The sequence below is a fragment of the Myotis yumanensis genome, unplaced genomic scaffold, assembly GCF_028538775.1.
Source record: "Myotis yumanensis isolate MYYU_CA2020_CCGP unplaced genomic scaffold, mMyoYum1.0.hap1 SCAF_6, whole genome shotgun sequence".
NCBI lineage: Eukaryota > Metazoa > Chordata > Mammalia > Chiroptera > Vespertilionidae > Myotis > Myotis yumanensis.
The window spans coordinates 46,982,634-47,000,088 of NW_027223757.1; the positions used below are offsets into that span (position 1 = coordinate 46,982,634).

The following is a 17,455-nucleotide window of genomic DNA, read 5'->3' on the forward strand; positions in this document are numbered from 1 at the left end:
CTGTATTGGATTCATCTTTCCTGTCCTCTTGTTTGTCCCATGGTTTCCCCTCCCAAGGTGGAAGTCTTTGCGTTTGTCTTTATAGCAAATTTAGGAATTGACATTTTCTGAAGTTAGAATATTTAAATCAGTTAGATATGCATATGTGAGTGTCTCTATCTGTTCATGTATATATTTATGGATGTGTTATACATAAATATGTTTATAAGTGTATGTATGTGTTCTACATTTGAATGTGGGTATATTTGTATGTGTACTTATATATTCATCAGTTTGTGTTTGTATGTACATAAGTATTATGTATATGGGTATTTGAATGTGCATGAGTGTTTATATTTTGGTATATCAGAGAGACAAATTTGAGATAAAAGCTCATCTGCATAATTTTTGGGTTGAAAATAAACTTTCTAATTCATTCTGGGCTATATATATTCTGGTCTATGTCAATAAACTTGTGTGCTTCAGGAGAATAATTTTAGGATGAAGGCAAATTGACCTTGGACAGTTTCCAGGGATTTGGTCAATTTCCAGGCTAGGTAATTAATTGTGACTTGTATGTTTTCTGGACCCTGCCATTTCAATTTAATGAGGATTCATTTTCTCTTATAAGCAATTTTTTTTTTTCTATCTATGGACTGCTTTCCCCCATTGTAGGTGGTTCTTTCTCACCAGCAAGAAAAATGCCTCTATTCAATAGAAGTTCACTAACTACTTAGCAGCTTTAATTAGAAATCAAGAAGTCTTAGTAAGCCTTAGAGATGAAGTACAATTACTTTTCTTCCATAAAATTCAACCCAATATATTCAAAATCTTAGAGCAATGTTGAGCAATGGTTATGAAACTACTGATAATAAATGGGCTCCCATATCTTTCATACTTTTACCAGCAGAGTTGTTTGCTTTTAAACTCATTTTCTGTTTATCTGCATAAGGTATAATTAATTATACATTGCAGAGAGCTGAAAATCACATGTACTTTTTCTTAATAGGTTGGATTGTTTTCTGGTTAGCAGCATATAAACTTCCTTCTGGGAATCACAAAATTGTTGTACTGAGTTGAACTGGATGCAAATATGGCCTGAAGTTTTCGTGCCACTGATGTAATAATATGTACTGTTATCTACTCCTCAGGTTGCCATTAGGAATGAAAGCACATATCTCAATGGGATGCTGTTATCTCTAAGATTAAGCCTGCATACACACAGGACCTGGCTTACATCAGGAACCTGAAACATTGTGAGAATGCATGAACATGGAAATAATAATGAAGTGACTCCCAGTATTCATACCTGATTAAGAACAGCTAGTTCTGAATGGAGGAAACAAATTTTACTGTCCACTTTTATGTATAGGAAATTATAGTAAATTCCCCCCAATAATTCATTTTAACATTGAAATTTCTAACCTATATTTTTCTCAGATTCTTTTACACTAGGTAGCAATGAGAGTACATTGTAATAAGAATTAATGTACTTCAGACTTATTCAGATTTTTTATTTTTAGAAATAGGGGAGAGCACAAATGCAGTCCCCCACTACCACAAATTATGCAGTTGAGTTTCCCACATTTGGGGAAATCTCAGGGGTCAGCACATCCGGAGTGCAATGGGTAAGCCTCACCCTGGGGAAACCACCTTCGTGATCATGGTATCTCCCCTGCCAGGTAAGTATTATTCAGATTTTTAATAAGCAATATTTAACCACATTTGAATATGTCTTCCTTCCTTCCTTTCTTCCTTCCTTCCAACCCTCCCTTCCTCCCTCCCTCCTTTCTCCCAAACATCCTCTTATCTTTCTTTCTAGTTGTTCCTTACTTTGCTACAAATTTAAATGCATTATGAGAAAAAAATAATTTGCTGGCCAAATAGGATAGGAGACACAAAATTAAGTAAGAGCATTCATAAATTAAATCGTATAATTTAAAAATATATACCACAGCCTCTTAACCATTATTAGGGACAAAAATTTGACTCTGAACCTCTTAGCAACCACTGAAAGGGGGAATTACATAATCAATAAGATCAGTAATAAAATCAGTATGACTCCTCTGAAAACAAAGTGTGAGAAATATTTCTTCTGCAGATCATTATAAAAGGACCCTGCATAATGTTATGAGCTGAATTTTTCATAGTATCTTTATTGCATTCAACACTATATTCCATAGGGTTCAATATAGACTGAAAATGAGGTATTCCTGGTGTATAGGTCTCAATTTTAGAGTATCTAAAGGCAAGCTTGGAAATTGGAAAGCCATAGGCCAAGTTTGGTCACAGCTCTGCTGCACTTGTCTTATTTTTATTTAGTTTGCATGCCTGGGGATCAGTGCTTCTCCAACTAATTGCAGTGAAGCACTAGTTTTATTTTTAAATGTTCTATTCTTCATGAATCAATAGTTTTCTAAAATGCAATTACAAGTAAATTAGACAACAAGAAATGAAAAAGACACTAATATAAGCCCACATTTTTTATTATTAGATTTAAGAGACATAAATTACTTTCAGCTTCCTATGAAATTTTCTAAATCTTCCTCTCAGTTCCGACTTCTTTCATGGTCCTGTAAGAAACACTTTGCAAACAAACCTGGGCCTGCAAAACTGATTTGAGTAGCACCCTTGTCTCGATGATACAAGTTACTGTGGTACAAATACTAGTATTCAGTAGTATCATCTAAGGATACACCATCTGTTAAAAAAAGCAGCGTGCAGTTGGTGAGGACAGATTATCTTTTAACAGTCCAAGTTGCTGCACTGTATTATATTGTTGGGGGACAACTACTCTAATTCTTTATGGAGGTTAGCTGTCTCTGTATATTTCTAATCTTGCCTCCAGCACACTATCTCTCCAACAAGCCTTGTAACCCCTCTGAATTACCATACTCTTATCTACTTATCAATCTAAAAAGTGTATTCCGGTAACAGGCTTACTGGAAGATCAAATGAAATAATGTTACAAAACATATAAAAATAAAGTACATTTCAATGATTCCTCATAAGTTATACACAGTACAGAAATGACTTTTTCACTTATTTTTAATTTCTTGTCATTTGAACATTTGTATATATCTTGTTAAACATGCAACTTAGCTTTTGCAAATAACATTCCAAAGTGTTGATGTACATTATTTCATTTGATCTTCTCTGCATTGGTATAATATACAAGCTTATTTGTACCACATTATGACCTTACAACATCACATTGGTTTGATATATTTATAGGTTTCCACCGCTGCATTACTCTGAAACTGACTATTTATTAATCTTCATACTCCTAGTGCCTAGTTCCCCAACCAATGCATGGAAGACATTCAATAAATATTTGTAGAGGTGAACTGAAGGTAACAATGTTCATTAACGTTGAACTTACCATAAGATATTTTAGAAAATTATGTCCCATGAGGAATAAATGAATGGAAGATGTGTAAAATATTTGCTTAGTTATAGGTAGGTAAATATCCAAATTCTGATGCCCCTTACTAGTTTTGTGACATCTTGAAGCATTTATTTATTTATTTATTTCATATTCTTTTTTTACTTTTTTTTATTGATTAAGTTATTACATATGTGTCCTTATCCCCACATTACCCCCCATCCCCCCCCCCCACTCATGCCCTCACCCCGCTGTTGTCTGTGTCCATTGGTTAGGTCTATATGCTTGCATATAAGTCCTTTGGTTGATCTCTCCTCCTTACCCCCACCCTCCCCTACCTTCCCCCTGAGGTTTGACGGTCTGATCGAAGCATTTAAAAGTACTTTATATTTATAGTGAAACCTATACATTTTATATAGCTTATACACTTTTAGAAATTGAGAGGTGGGTCACAAAATTAAATGCATAGCTTTGTTTAATCATCAAAATCTAGGAGTCACATACCTATATTATCTAGGGACTTCTACCCCAAGATTAGAAATTTCAAAGCCTCTGACTTTTCTCCTTTATTAAACAGGTAGACTAAAGATAAGCATACTTCCCTTTACCTTTAGCCCTTATGCACAGGTGTTCTTACTTCATTTCTCTGTCAGATTGTTTTTTTCCCCTCTGATGTTCAAATGACTGTTGCTTGTGCATGCCTGTCTTTGCAGTTTTGGTCACTACTGATCATTATTACTGTTATAACCAATACTGCCAACCCTGTCTGGTGCACTTCTCCCCATCCTTTTCCCCCCTCTAATTTTCAGTTTCTCTGCCTTCTATTGCTTACTCATGTTCCAAAAACAAAACCATAAGCAACAAGCCTTCTGGAAGGGGAAGCTCCCTTTCTTCCTATGCAGTGAACTTGAAGGGTCAGATGAAATGATGGACTCTCTGGCCCTTGTTCTGTGTCTGCAGGTTGTTCATGGGCTGGTTGCAGCTTCAGTTCAAGGCCTGTGTTCTTCTGGTTTTATCCCAGAGACATTTTGGAAATTTGAGAATTCTAAATTCTTGAATTATGACCAACTGAAATTTTGCTATTTTTCTCATAGTAGATAGGGCTTTGGTAACCATTTTGTCCCTACATTGCCTTGTTGCTTTAATAGAAACTTTAACAAAGGAATACTTTAGAATTGATAAGATATAAGTTTTATTTAGGAGAATAAAAAGGCTGGAGTGCATCAGATATAAGGCAAATAGGGTTTCATGGGAGTCATGGAAGGTCAGGAAATGATTTTGACTTGTTTGGAGCATTTTTATTTTTAAGCAATATGTTTAATTGGATGATTTCCACAAACTATACACTAAGTCTCGAACCATGGCAATTCAGTGAAGTACAAAACATTAAGTTACAGGGTGGAAAAAGCAGCACCAGTGGTAGCACCTTCCAATATTGGTTGGCCTAGGGGTGGGGGTGGGGGGGCGGGGGAGGAAGGTTTCTTTTAAACCAAGCCCCTCATATCAAAATACAAAAGAATTACTGATTGATATTAAATTGTATTGAAAACAAAATGGCCTAAAAAGCACATACTGTTCTATACTGGGGTGGAAATGGGAGGAAAGAATGAGCCCTTCTAAGCAGGCGGGGAGACAGTTGGGAAAAGGTTCTGTGTCTGTTTAAAGGATAGTGGCAAGTTTGCACAACAAAGGAAGAGATGAAGATATTGCTTTGCTGGGGTTCTTGTTCCAGCATCTAGAAGGGTTCAGCAATCTGGAGAAGGACTGGGTGTAACTTAAATAAGAGTCCAGAGATGAAGCATAATTTTGAGGAGGTCAGAGGAGCCTAGCTAAAGAAACTAAGTTCTCCTTGTCTCAGGACCCCTTGCTATTTATTAACACAAATTGTCCTAAGGCGAGGTGGAAATATACACTTCAAAGGGTAGGGTTAGGTACAGAATCCATTGTCAGATTGGAAGAATTTGCCTATGGCTGTTCAGGTGTTTGGCCAGGAGGAGGCAATAACATGTAGATTAAGATGCCCTGAGCTGTCTGGCAGCAAACAATCATTCCTTTTCAGGTTTGGGGAAATGCCTTTAGCCATTCCCAACAGGGGATCAAGTTCCATCAACCTTTTGATGAAACTCTTGCAATTATGACATGCTGGAATTGGCTTCCAGCATTACTTAAAAATAATGTAAAGGGAAGAGGGGACAAAGCAGCAAGCTATAAACTGATAAAGACAAATATTTACCTAAGTTAACAATTTTCAAAATTCTCCAAGAAGCACACTGTTGTGCTGCAAGAATAAAACATGCGATATCTGAGTATTTAGTCAGGGGCACTTACCTCTTTTCCCTTAGGTTGTCAAATAAAAAGAAATGAGGACAGCCAATACAAAAGCAGTTCAGTGTGAATGAATCAAAATTATACCTTTTGTTTGTCAGATCGGCAAAAAATACAATATATTTTTTGGTATGCCACAGAATTTGAGTAATTAGTTTATGTGTGCCATGAGTTGAAAAAGTTTGAAAATCGCTGACTATATCCTAATAGAGCTCCATGGTAGCACTGCACTATTTTTTATAGAAGAAAAGCATAGATCTGTGATTAGACATAACTGGGTTAATATTACCATCTGACAATGTATTAGCTGAGACACCAACATAAAATACCTTTAACTCTTTTTACCATTATGTAAAAATTTTGCATGATTGTTGTGAATGTGAAATTAGATAATATGCAGAAATCCTTAAAACACTGACTGCCACTATAAATTCTCAGTCATTAAATGTACTTTCTCCATAATTATTAATTTGAAAAGACATAAGCATTTCAATTTGCAATAATGAAATGAGTGTGTTTTCCAATTATATGTATATATATATATAGCAAGTGACATTCACTCTTCTGTGCCAACTAGGAGAATTTTGAACTCTTCAGAATAATATATAACAATGCAGGAGCATATAATGAGCACGAAGAGCTAATATGAATCATGCTTTCCATGGCAAAATTAAGCAGAAACATGGAAAATCGTAATGTAAATATCTGATATGCAGGATGTATTTTCATTGTTACAAATTGAACATAATTAAAGCATAGTGATTAATCACAAAAACAATATGTAATTATATATGTGTTTTCCGATGGTCTTAGGCGACCCCTATGAAAGGGTCGTTTGACCCCCAAAGGGGTCGCGACCCACAGGTTGAGAACCACTGTACTACAATAACACAAAACAGACATTTCTGATACCCTGTGGTTTATGCTCAAATTTCAACTTCCTGACATAAAAATTCTCAATTTTTTGATATGCCTTACACTATAACTTACATGGTCAGGAGTAACTAATTAATAGCCTAGGGAAACACTTTAAATACAATATATTTGCTTTAAAAGTTTTCTTCTTGGTTTTGGTCTTCTTGAAAATTCATCAATATTACCTCTCACATGTTTAAAGCATCCCATCATTAGGAAATAGCAAGGATGAACCTATATCATCCTATATAATAAAAGGGTAATATGCAAATTGACCCAAACAGCAGAGAGACTGGGAATCACTGGTCACTATGACACACACTGACTATGCTCAATGCAGGAGCTGCCCCCTGGTGGTCAGTGCGCTCCCACAGGGGGAGCTCTGCTCAGCCACAAGCCAGGCTGAAGGCTGCCAGTATAGCAGTGGTGGTGGGAGCCTCTCCCGCCTCCTCAGCAGTGCTAAGGATGTCCGACTGCAGCTTAGGTCTGCTCCCTGCTAGCAAGTGGACATCCCCCGAGGGCTCCCGGGCTGCCAGAGGGATGTCTGACTGCCAGCTTAGGCCCAATTCCCTGGAAAAGGGAAGCGGGCCTAAGCCAGCAGGTGGTCATTCCCCAAGGGGGTCCCAGACTGCGAGAGGGCACAGGCCGGGCTGAGGGACCCTCCCGAGTGCACAAATTTTTGTGCATCAGGCCTCTAGTACCATAGATAAGGAGCCTACCAAAACAAGCATTTATTGAAGTCCTTTGTTTTTGTTGGAAAACAATTTCCCAGGGGTCTCTTACATTTCTGCACATTTTATAAAAAAGCACTGCCTACTTTTGTTCTGAACTATTTTTAAAAAGATATTTGTAAAGCAAACAGTGTTAGAAGATAGAAACAACATCTCCTTCCAGAGCAAGGGGAAGCAAGCTAACCATTCATTTAAAAAGTTTGGCTTGGTATTTCTTAAATTCAGTCCCTTTCTTATGTTTAGATATGATCTCGTCTGCTCTGTGTTGCCTTATGGAAATTGGGGACCAGTGCTAAAACCAGATACCCTCCCTGCTGCTGTTCCTGTGTATAATAAATTTTCCTTCATCTCTGATCCAGATGTCTAAAGTCTTCTACCAGCATGCATGAATCTGTGGCAGGCTTTCCTGTCAGCTTAAAAGCAGAGTAACATCTCAGACCCTGCGGAGGTTTTGATAATGTTGCTGATGAAGAGGGGATGCTGACAGAGATATGACTCTCTTTCTGGAAAAGAGAGAATGAGGGACACACAGGTAATTTAATGGAATCTGAGGGAAGTCTATGGGAATCATTAGAAATTATATAGTCAATTGGGCAATAAATAAATGAGTTTCCATGGTTTTGCTTGGTAATGAAGGGAGACTGAGAAGGTTGCTGCAAGCTAAGTAACAAGAAATATATAAAATACAAATGCCAAAATGCGGTTTTGTTGCTAATTCCCTCCTAAGTAGAAGGACCTCCTTGCCAGTCCAATAGCCAGACTCTGATCTTCAGTACTACTTATGACTTAGTACTAAGATTTGTACTGGGTAGGCAGAAGGCTGCTCTCCCAGCAGTTAGGGAGATGCGCACATAAATTGAGAGTGAAAAGGGGAACTCCATGACCATAAACCAGGTGAATCATTAAGTTTGACTGGTTCACATGTGAAAAGAGGAGGCATGGAGCATATTTTTTGTTCAGAAATAATGGTAAATAATAGGTTGTCTTATGGCTAAACCTCTCCTTCATTCTATCATGTTAGTAAAATCTCTGATTTTTTTAATAGTGAATTCTGTCTGCTATACGGATGCATTGGATGTCTTAGGGAAATTTTCCTGAGACAGAAATCTTCATGTGGGAAACTACAGATGAGCCATTGGCTACCATCCGAGCTCTTACTGCCTTGGATTGAGTTTAGAATTCTGATGGAGCTGACTGACTAAAGAATGAGATAGAGACCCAAAGAAATCTAGATAAATTCTTAAGGTCATCACCACTGTGCAAGAAAACTCCCCCAACCCTGATAGTGAAATCATCAAAAACTTAAAAGATGTCATGTAGAGAACAGGATAGCAAATGTGCAAAATTAAGATGAATGCCTTAAAGAAGGTCACCACTGTGTGAGCCAAAATTGATTGTCAAAGGTCACACATCCCATGGTCCTAGCGAAAAAGCCAAGTGGCTGTGTTTTTGAGTCCAGGTATTCCGAAGGCTGACATAGGTAGTATCAGCCAGGGGGGCCCTTGTTTCCCCCATGTAAAGTATTGGGTGGGCCAAAATTACTGAAAAGTTCATTTGGTTATTCCATGAGCCATTGCCACATTACTGGAAACTGAAAGTCCATATGAAGCCTCTCTCTTTCCTTGTCTTCAATCCCTCTCTGCCTCTTTACCTTGATCTACAGGGTATCCTCCAAAAATATATACAGACTTTGAATGATTATAAAGTCATTGCTTATTAATATTCAGTTCATTTTCAAAATTTAAAAGAATCTACAAAAATTTTTTTATTTCATTGCCTGTTTTCAAACTGATGACCATTCTGGTCCAGGCACTGCTGATAGTGTGAAATAATGGAATCACAACCATCAAGAATCATTTTGTTCAGTATTTGTATGCCCTCAATTCAACAATTGTGACCAGTTTTGTACTGTAAACTTTATCTTTTGTGTATCCCCATTAAAAAAAAGTCTAGTGGCACTTTAGGATAAATCTTCTTTGTTCATAGCTTAGTCTCGCTTCACCCATTATTTCAAAATAGTTAAACTAGAAAAGGAGTAAAAATTAAGTTAGTTATCAGCTATTAAAGTGTGCATACATTTTTGGGGGACACCTTATATAATTTAAAGAGAAGCACAATTATAGGCCAACGTATCCCTATCTCCAACAGGGATCAAAGGACATGTGCACCACCTAAGTAGGCTGGAAAATTTCAGGGAGGCAAAGAAATCAAACTTGTATTGATATGTTTAATGTGGATGCCCAAGTTGTTCTCTTACCTGGATTTATGGAACACTCAGATTCAGCTAGTAGGGGTTAAGGTAGAATTCATAGTGGGAAAGGCAAGTTAACAAGATCTCGTGGATGGAAAACTTTAGGCCAATTGAATGTACTATTTTTTTTGTTTCTACATCTAATTGTGTGGTAGGAATTAATGTGTTATATGCTTACATTTCATCACCCATTAAGTGCCTGAGAAGATTATCACCATTGGGAAAGGCCACATACAGGGAAACACTAATGGAACATGTAAATCACTTTCTACTCATCTCCCTGTTTCCCCCCACATGGTCCAACAGAAACAGTATAAAATCCTGGGAGGAAAAAAGGAAAACACACCCCCAATTACAGACTTGAAGACAGCATCGGAGGCAAGAGATGCAGTATTTTAATACAACAGCCCAGTATGAGTAGTGAAAAATACTGAGGACTTGAAGCTAAGAATGGATTGTCACCAACAGCTCATGTAACTGAATCTATTACCAGAATAAACATTTCATTTACTATCTAGGATGGTGTCAATACCTTCTTTTCTATCCTACTGGCTTCTGAGGACAAATACCAACTCACATTCTATGGACACCAATATACATTTGTAGTAACTCCCAAATTTACTACAGATTATCTCCAGGAGTAGCTAAATTCCTCTGCCATTTTCCATCAGTCAGGTAGGCAGTATGTGTGCCTCTACCCTCTACTGTACAAAGCTTTAACTGTATCATGATATCCTGTTGATGACAAAGTCAGAAGCTAATGTTAGCAATGCCTTGACTGTGGTGTTATCATGCTTCCACCAGCTAGGGTGGCTGATAATCCCAGACAAGTCAGGGCTTTGCTTGTCAAATATACTTTGTTGGGACTATATGGGCAGATTTGCAATATTCAATCTCCCTGGTAGTCAAAGAAAAACTGTGGTCTGTTCAACTCCAACCAACAAAATAGATGTCCCACGCCTCACAGGAATATTTGGGTACTAAAGAAAATATGTGCCTTACTTGGACATTTCTACTTATACCTTCATTTCAGCTAATCCAAAAATTGGCATCCTTTAACTGACACCCAAACCAATGCACACAGTTTGCAGCTCTCCAGTAAGCTGCAGTATGCTCTCTACATCTGGGGCCCTACATCCCTAAAAGATCTGTGAGATATAAGTTTCTGTGACTAAACTCTGGAAAGGGAAGACAGCCTTCACCCTTTGAGGTTTTGGATGGATCACCTCCCTAGCACAGGGGGTACACCCCTGCCATGTAAACATCTTTTGAAAAGTAGCTATTAGCTTGCTACTGAGCTCTCTTTAAAATTGAACTCCTTACCCATGGAGGTTTTATGACTCTCTGACCTAACATCTTCTTTTGAGGATGGGTCAACTCAGACTCAATGACTAACAATGTGAGAAAGGGTCTTACAGACACGCTTACCAAATGGAAATGCTATACTCAAGCTGTCAGCTTGCCTGGCTCCAATGGCATCTCAGTTTTATATGAAAAAAATGGCTCTCCCAAACTGTTGCAAGTGTCCTAAATTTAACTCTCTGCTGAATCTGCCATCCCTCCAGACAGCTCTGACCATGATTTGATCTATATTCCCCTTAATCTAAGCAAGCAATGTATCAGAAACAGCAGGGGATGTCTCCAGTTTCTTCATTTTCCATGTGAAATACTTATCAACACCTCTGCTTGTCTTTCCCACACCCATTTCTGTAACCATTGCTTAGCCAATCAGTGAGACAGACAAACACCACCAGGCTGTTGATGTGGACAAATGAGATAAGTTAGATTGACTGCCCTCACGCAGCCCTTGGAGAACAGGGACTAGAATCAGTGATTCATGCTTAAGTCAGAGGTCTTAAATAATAAATCAATTATTCAAGACCCTTCCTAGGTCTTATAAATCAGCAGGGATTGGCTATTGAAATAGTTGTCTCCTCCAGGTCAAGGCAGTGATGCCATCATTATCATTAACAGCCCTATGTCCCTTTGCATCATATAGTCATACCTACTCAATAAATATCTATCAGCATCAATGGAATACAGAGAGTTAAAATTGCCTGTTTAAATTGAAATATATTTTGTTAAAGCAGTTTATGAACTTTTAATTCTTTTTTTTTTAAATACATTTTGTTGATTTTTTACAGAGAGGAAGGAGAGGGATAGAGAAACATCGATGAGAGAGAAACATCGATCAGCTGCCTCCTGCACGTCCCCCACTGGGGATGTGGCCGCAACCCAGGCACATGCCCTTGACCGGAATCGAACCCGGGACCTTCAAGTCTGCAGGCCGACGCTCTATCCACTGAGCCACACTGGTTCTGGCTGAACTTTTAATTCTTAACTTTTAATACTACAAATGTTGTTTGCTGCTTCCATTTACTTCCTCTTCTGTATTTCATTTGAATTAACTTTAAAGGTTTAGGTTCCTTAAAAGACAAAATTGATATTTCAAACTTATGTTAAAATGTAAAATTAGTTAAATTTCCTTCAAAAATGACCCTATGAGCTACAATTGAATAACCACTCATTAGTGTGAGACATCCTATATCAATTCATAATAATGGTTCTTACATTTAAAAAAACAATATTTTCTCAAAGTTAAAATAATATGGAAAGCAATGTAAACATATGCTATTTTAAAGGGGGTTATTTTTGTGCCAGCACTCAGTCATGGCATACCGCCATCCATTTTGGCAAGACATATTAAGAGTAAGTTGTAGTCTTTTTTTCCTCTGGACACCTTGTTCAGTAATATAGTAGATGCCCTAGATTAATGCCAGCTGGTATCCCATCACTCCTTTCTCTGTTTGTTCTTATCTGTCTCTCTAGTTATACTGTAAGCCGCTTGAGGTCAGAACCTGTATTATACTCATCCTGGTGTCTGTAGTCATCACTTCAGATCTTGCCAGTAGGAGGCCCTCAATAAGTGGAAGCTAAATTAGACTCCAAAGAAATTAGGTTATGGTAGCCTTTCAGTTAAGTCTGCATCTTAACTAATTAAAAGAAGGTCATTTCTTGCCCTAGCTGGTTTGGATCAGTGGAAAGAGACTCTGCCTCTTCCATGGAATGAGAGGTCCTGAGTTTGATTCTGGTCAAGGGCATGACTACCAGTTGAGCAGAGCAGTTGCTCTTGGATGATTGCAGGCTCAACTCCCCCTGGTCTCGGTGCCTGCAGAAGGGTACAGCTAGTAGATGTGTCTCTTGACGTTTCTCTCAGGTGGACGAGGATTAACAACAACAAAAAAAGAAGGTCATTTCCTAAGATAACCGTCCCCTCTGCTTTTGAAGCAGCCACACAGCCCCCTACCTTCCATCAGCACAGACACACCACACTTAAACAATGTAGTGTTCTTCCATATAGATGCAAATCCATATTACCATGTTACTCTTCTTAGATGAGATGACACTGATGAGCCATATCACCAAGAATACATTTGCAAGTTTATTTTTTACCCATTTATGATTATGGTTCCCCATTGATTTAGTCATTCACTTTCACTGATCTTTTTGGCCATCAGTGATGAGAAAGCTAAAAATGCCAAAATTTGTAATTGCAGACTTGGAAATTTGTGAAACAAATGTATCTTCCCTGACCACCTGATGTATTCACAGACTACAGTGACAAAGAAAAAACCCAAACACACGGATCCACAAACATTCTTTTTGGTGACAAAAAGATTAAATATGCATAGAGATTTTATAGAAAGACATACAGCCTGGAGTTAGGAGACCTGGGTTCTAGTTCTGTTTCTATTAACTACTTAAGAACCTAAGTTATTAATAAAATAATGAAAGTGCAATGCCCTCTACATCCTCTAATTGATGTCTACACTCTGTGATTTATTCCATTAAGAATACAAAGCATTTTATTTGCAGCTAAAGAAATATCATTTTCACACCATGTCATGTAAAATCATAGAATCTAAATTTGTTTCTTTTTCTGTAGGAATTTTAATTGTACACGAGATTTGATCTTATAAGAGTGACAGCATTGTTGTAAAACTTTGGTGGAATCATTATGCTGGTTTTGAAATACTCATTTTGCTTATCTGCTCTTTGAGAATGCTTTTTGTGATATTCCTTCCACTATATAATAACGATAGAAAATAAAGCCATCTGTAAACATTTATGTAATAATATGATACCTACAAGTACAATTTGCAGATTATTTTGAATTCATAAAATTTGAAGCATTTTTAATATACAAACTTTTCTAAATGTATAAATAAAAATGCAAAAATATCAATAAAAATTGAATAATACATCAACACAGGTAAATAGGAAAATATAAGAGATATATATTAAGCTATGAAAATATTAGTGATCGCTCCACTGAATCATCTTGCCATCATAAGATAATAAATTACTTGGCTCTTTACCTAATATTGTAATTTTAGTTGTGTGTATATGTTTTGTTTTTCCCCTTCTTCCAAGATTTTATTTTTAAATATGCCTAGAATTGTATTTAAGTCAATTAGTTTACATAAAATAGTTTGCCTGCAATCCCTAGGTTTTAATGAAGAAAATGAGTGCATCACTTTATTTTTAAAATTGTGTTTTTATTGCTATAAATAAGAAGACATTTTCAAAAATTCAAGTTGGAAAACAGCTCTTATCCCAAATACCAAAATAATGGAATTTGCATTTAGTTACTTTTACTTGAATAAAGAATTTAAGCAAGTATCCACATGCTTTTATTCCTTCTATTTCTCTCTTGCCTAATTTCCCTTCCTCAGCCACCCCCTTCTCCACACCTAAGCCAAAAATGGTTTCACGTGGAACATTCAAACAAAAGCAGTCTATTGGTGAAATAATCTATATCATTTCCACAATTTTACATTACTCTTTACCAAGGTCATTGTCTGATTCTCACTGTTGGAGTTCTTAAATCTTAGCATGCATCACCAATGTAAGTGCTCAAAGTTCACTGTAACTTTCTTTAACATTGGAGCAGTTGTCTGTGTTTGAAAAGATAAAATAAAAATAATAGTCAAGGAAAAAGCTATGAGTGCCTAGAAGGGAAAAATGTGCCTGTTGCTAGTCTTCCTTCTTTTAGGAGTCACTCCCACCCCCAGCAGTGTTAATAATCAAGGTAATTAAATTAAAGTGTAGCCATTTTTTTTTAAAACTTATGAGTCTACAGTTCTGAATTTTTTGGTTAAAGGTTTCTGTTGCTATAAAATTGTTATTTTGAATGTATTTTAAACTGTAAGAATAAAAAGGATTTTTTTTTCATTTAATTGGAATGACTTTCAAGTTTCTGCAAATAGGGTAATTGTAAATTTAAAGCATTTATGGGTGAAAAATTAATATATTTTCATTCCAAGAAATATAATAAGTGAGTGAAGTTAAAATAAATATTTTAAAGTTAATCATATTGCCAGTGGTTTCACAACCTTTCTTTTGTATTTATCAATTAAGGCAAATATCAGTGATCAAGATTTTTAAAAAAATTATTCTTTATCACTGTAAACATTTAATTTAGACCTATCCCATCCTCTAGGTGGCATATAGTGATGAGCATTATAAGCTACAACAATGATATTCAAAGATATGCCATTCAAATATTGGTACGACTTGTTTCCCCAAGTGTTATTATAGTCAGCCGTTGGGCATAGCCTTAATAATGACAACTACATTAAATTGAGGCAGAACTTGAGTTCCAGCTCACCAAACATTCTTTACAAAAATTCCTGCTTATTTTATTGCAGATTAATTTTTTATATTCTAATTGACAATTCTGAGACTATTTTAATATTATGTATATATGAACATACATCCTTACGAAAGAAATGAGAAATTCTGACATTGTTTGGAAGTTGACATAATTATAATTATGTGAGCATATATGTCTTGAACTCATCATTTACACAATTATGGGCAATAATTGATCAAGGTCGGCATTGCTCCTTGCTTTCCCTTTTGCTCAATTGGGATGTATCTTTTCCAATACAGCCTCATTACTGTTGGACCTATTGCATATAGTAAGCACTCCGTTTTTCTCCAAAGGATAAAAGCATTTAGAGAAAAAAAGTTAATGATTTTTTTATTCATCTTATAACTCACCTATTATCTATCTTCCTAGATGACCAGTGTGACTATTAGCAGTAATTGTAAGGTTAAATACTTAATTTTGAATAGTCTTCTTAGTCAAGCACTAAATTTTACCAACTAAAACTTCTGAATGTAAAAAACAAAAGATAAAGTCATTAATCATAACCCTTCTTGACTTTGGATGCAGTTCTCCACATTTACAAAACCATCCTTGTGAGTGACTTGCTCACTGCATTTTTGCCTGTGTCTACAAAGAAAAGAGAGGGGAAAAAAAAGGCTCGGATATAATTTGAGTTCAAACAATTTTTTTTTTAAATTCTTGACTTTTGAGAAGGCAGGATTTTAAGGCAATCCTCACTAGACACATTGCTCAACTTTCCCTCTCTATTCCTTGTGGAGCAGAGACTTGCTCCTGTAAGGTGAAGAAGCACACATTTCTCTCCATCAACTGGGAGAGCAACAATGGCAATTTAATTCCTATTTCTTTAAAATTCTTTACGACAATAATAATATTATTACCAGGAAATTTATATCCACACACCACATACCCAAATGGGGCACCTTTTAAAGTTTCTGACACCCATTTCTGAATGCTGTTATCTGCATTGCTTAGAACGTAAGCCCTATGACCAGTAAAATATACAGAAATCAATAATATTGTCACTTCTCTGAAAAACTAAATCACGAATTGTGTGGGGGTAATTTTGTCTTGAAGATTTCAATACATGGGGAGTCAGGAGTACACATTTTAGTATTTAAATAGTCTCTCCCTGTGCTCACTCATTCCTTCATCTCCCTTGATCATATTCATTCCCTGAACACAACTCCCCCTTTTTCTCTCAGGCCAATTAGAAATACCCAAACGTTAAACAGGGTTTCAAAAGAAAGGGCTGCTGCCGGAAGAAAACTTCTACAAAAAAAGACTGGATGCTAAGATACTACACTATGCCCGGAGCCCCCACACAGTGCCTTCGCTTTTTTTAGTACGTTTTCTGATCCTACTGTATGCTTCTATTAGCCACTAAACCTAAAGATAAATAAGGGCTTTGGCTTATTGCAAATTCAAAGAAGATTTCAAAGGATGAGTTTGGCGTTACTCTATTCTCTTTCAAGAAAAAAATCTTAAGAGTTGCTGAGCTTTTGAATGTGTTGTTGCTAAAGGAGATTTATTACCCAGTCAGGTAGGTGCATAGCTCCACCTGGAACTAAGACCGATTCCGGAAAAACAGGTAAATAGAGGCGTTCATTGTTATTAGCTAAGTTGCCTCTAAATGAATAAAACGAATCTGAACGTTGTAAACGGCTGTGCTCTTCTAAAAAACAATAACAAAAAGTTTAGTCGCAAAAGGTTTGTTTTTGTCCTTTTTTCCACGCTTTATTGTAACCGAAAGAGCCCAGGTGTCGAGAAAAACACAAAGTAACTCTACATAAGCCACGATCACCGCGTGTCTGTGTCAATTTCCTGCGGGGACCGTCAGAAAGCTGGAGAGGCCCCGTCGTGTCAAGGGATCGAGGTCAGAATTCACTGGGAGGACCAATTGCTCTGCGAAGGGACACGGGGGCTCAGGAGCCAGGCTTTGGAAAAAGGGAAGGTGGGTCGGGGGCGGACTTTGTGGAGATGGCTTTGTCAGTGCGAGACCGGGTGCAGACTGGCAGATGGGGGCATGGGAGGGCTGGCAGAAGCGGGAAATCAGAAAGGGGGAACGCAGAGGCGGTGAGGACTGAGAGGATCCTGTTCGGGGTAACGGGAGGGCTGGGTCCATGCACCTCTGCTGCTAGGGTAAGAGCTGGAAGTGAGGCGAGACCGCGAGCTGC

The 17,455-nt window shown here is 37.1% G+C and overlaps 1 protein-coding gene and 1 non-coding gene across 3 annotated transcripts in view; both read right to left on the reverse strand.

The window, feature by feature from the left end:
- Positions 1 to 17,455, reverse strand: part of FUT9 (fucosyltransferase 9) — a 149,642-nt gene that overhangs the window by 130,952 nt on the left and 1,235 nt on the right. The window lies entirely within an intron of this gene.
- On the reverse strand, positions 1,506 to 1,669 carry LOC139013394 (U1 spliceosomal RNA). The gene has a single exon (XR_011472036.1). It is a non-coding gene; the product is annotated as a U1 spliceosomal RNA (small nuclear RNA).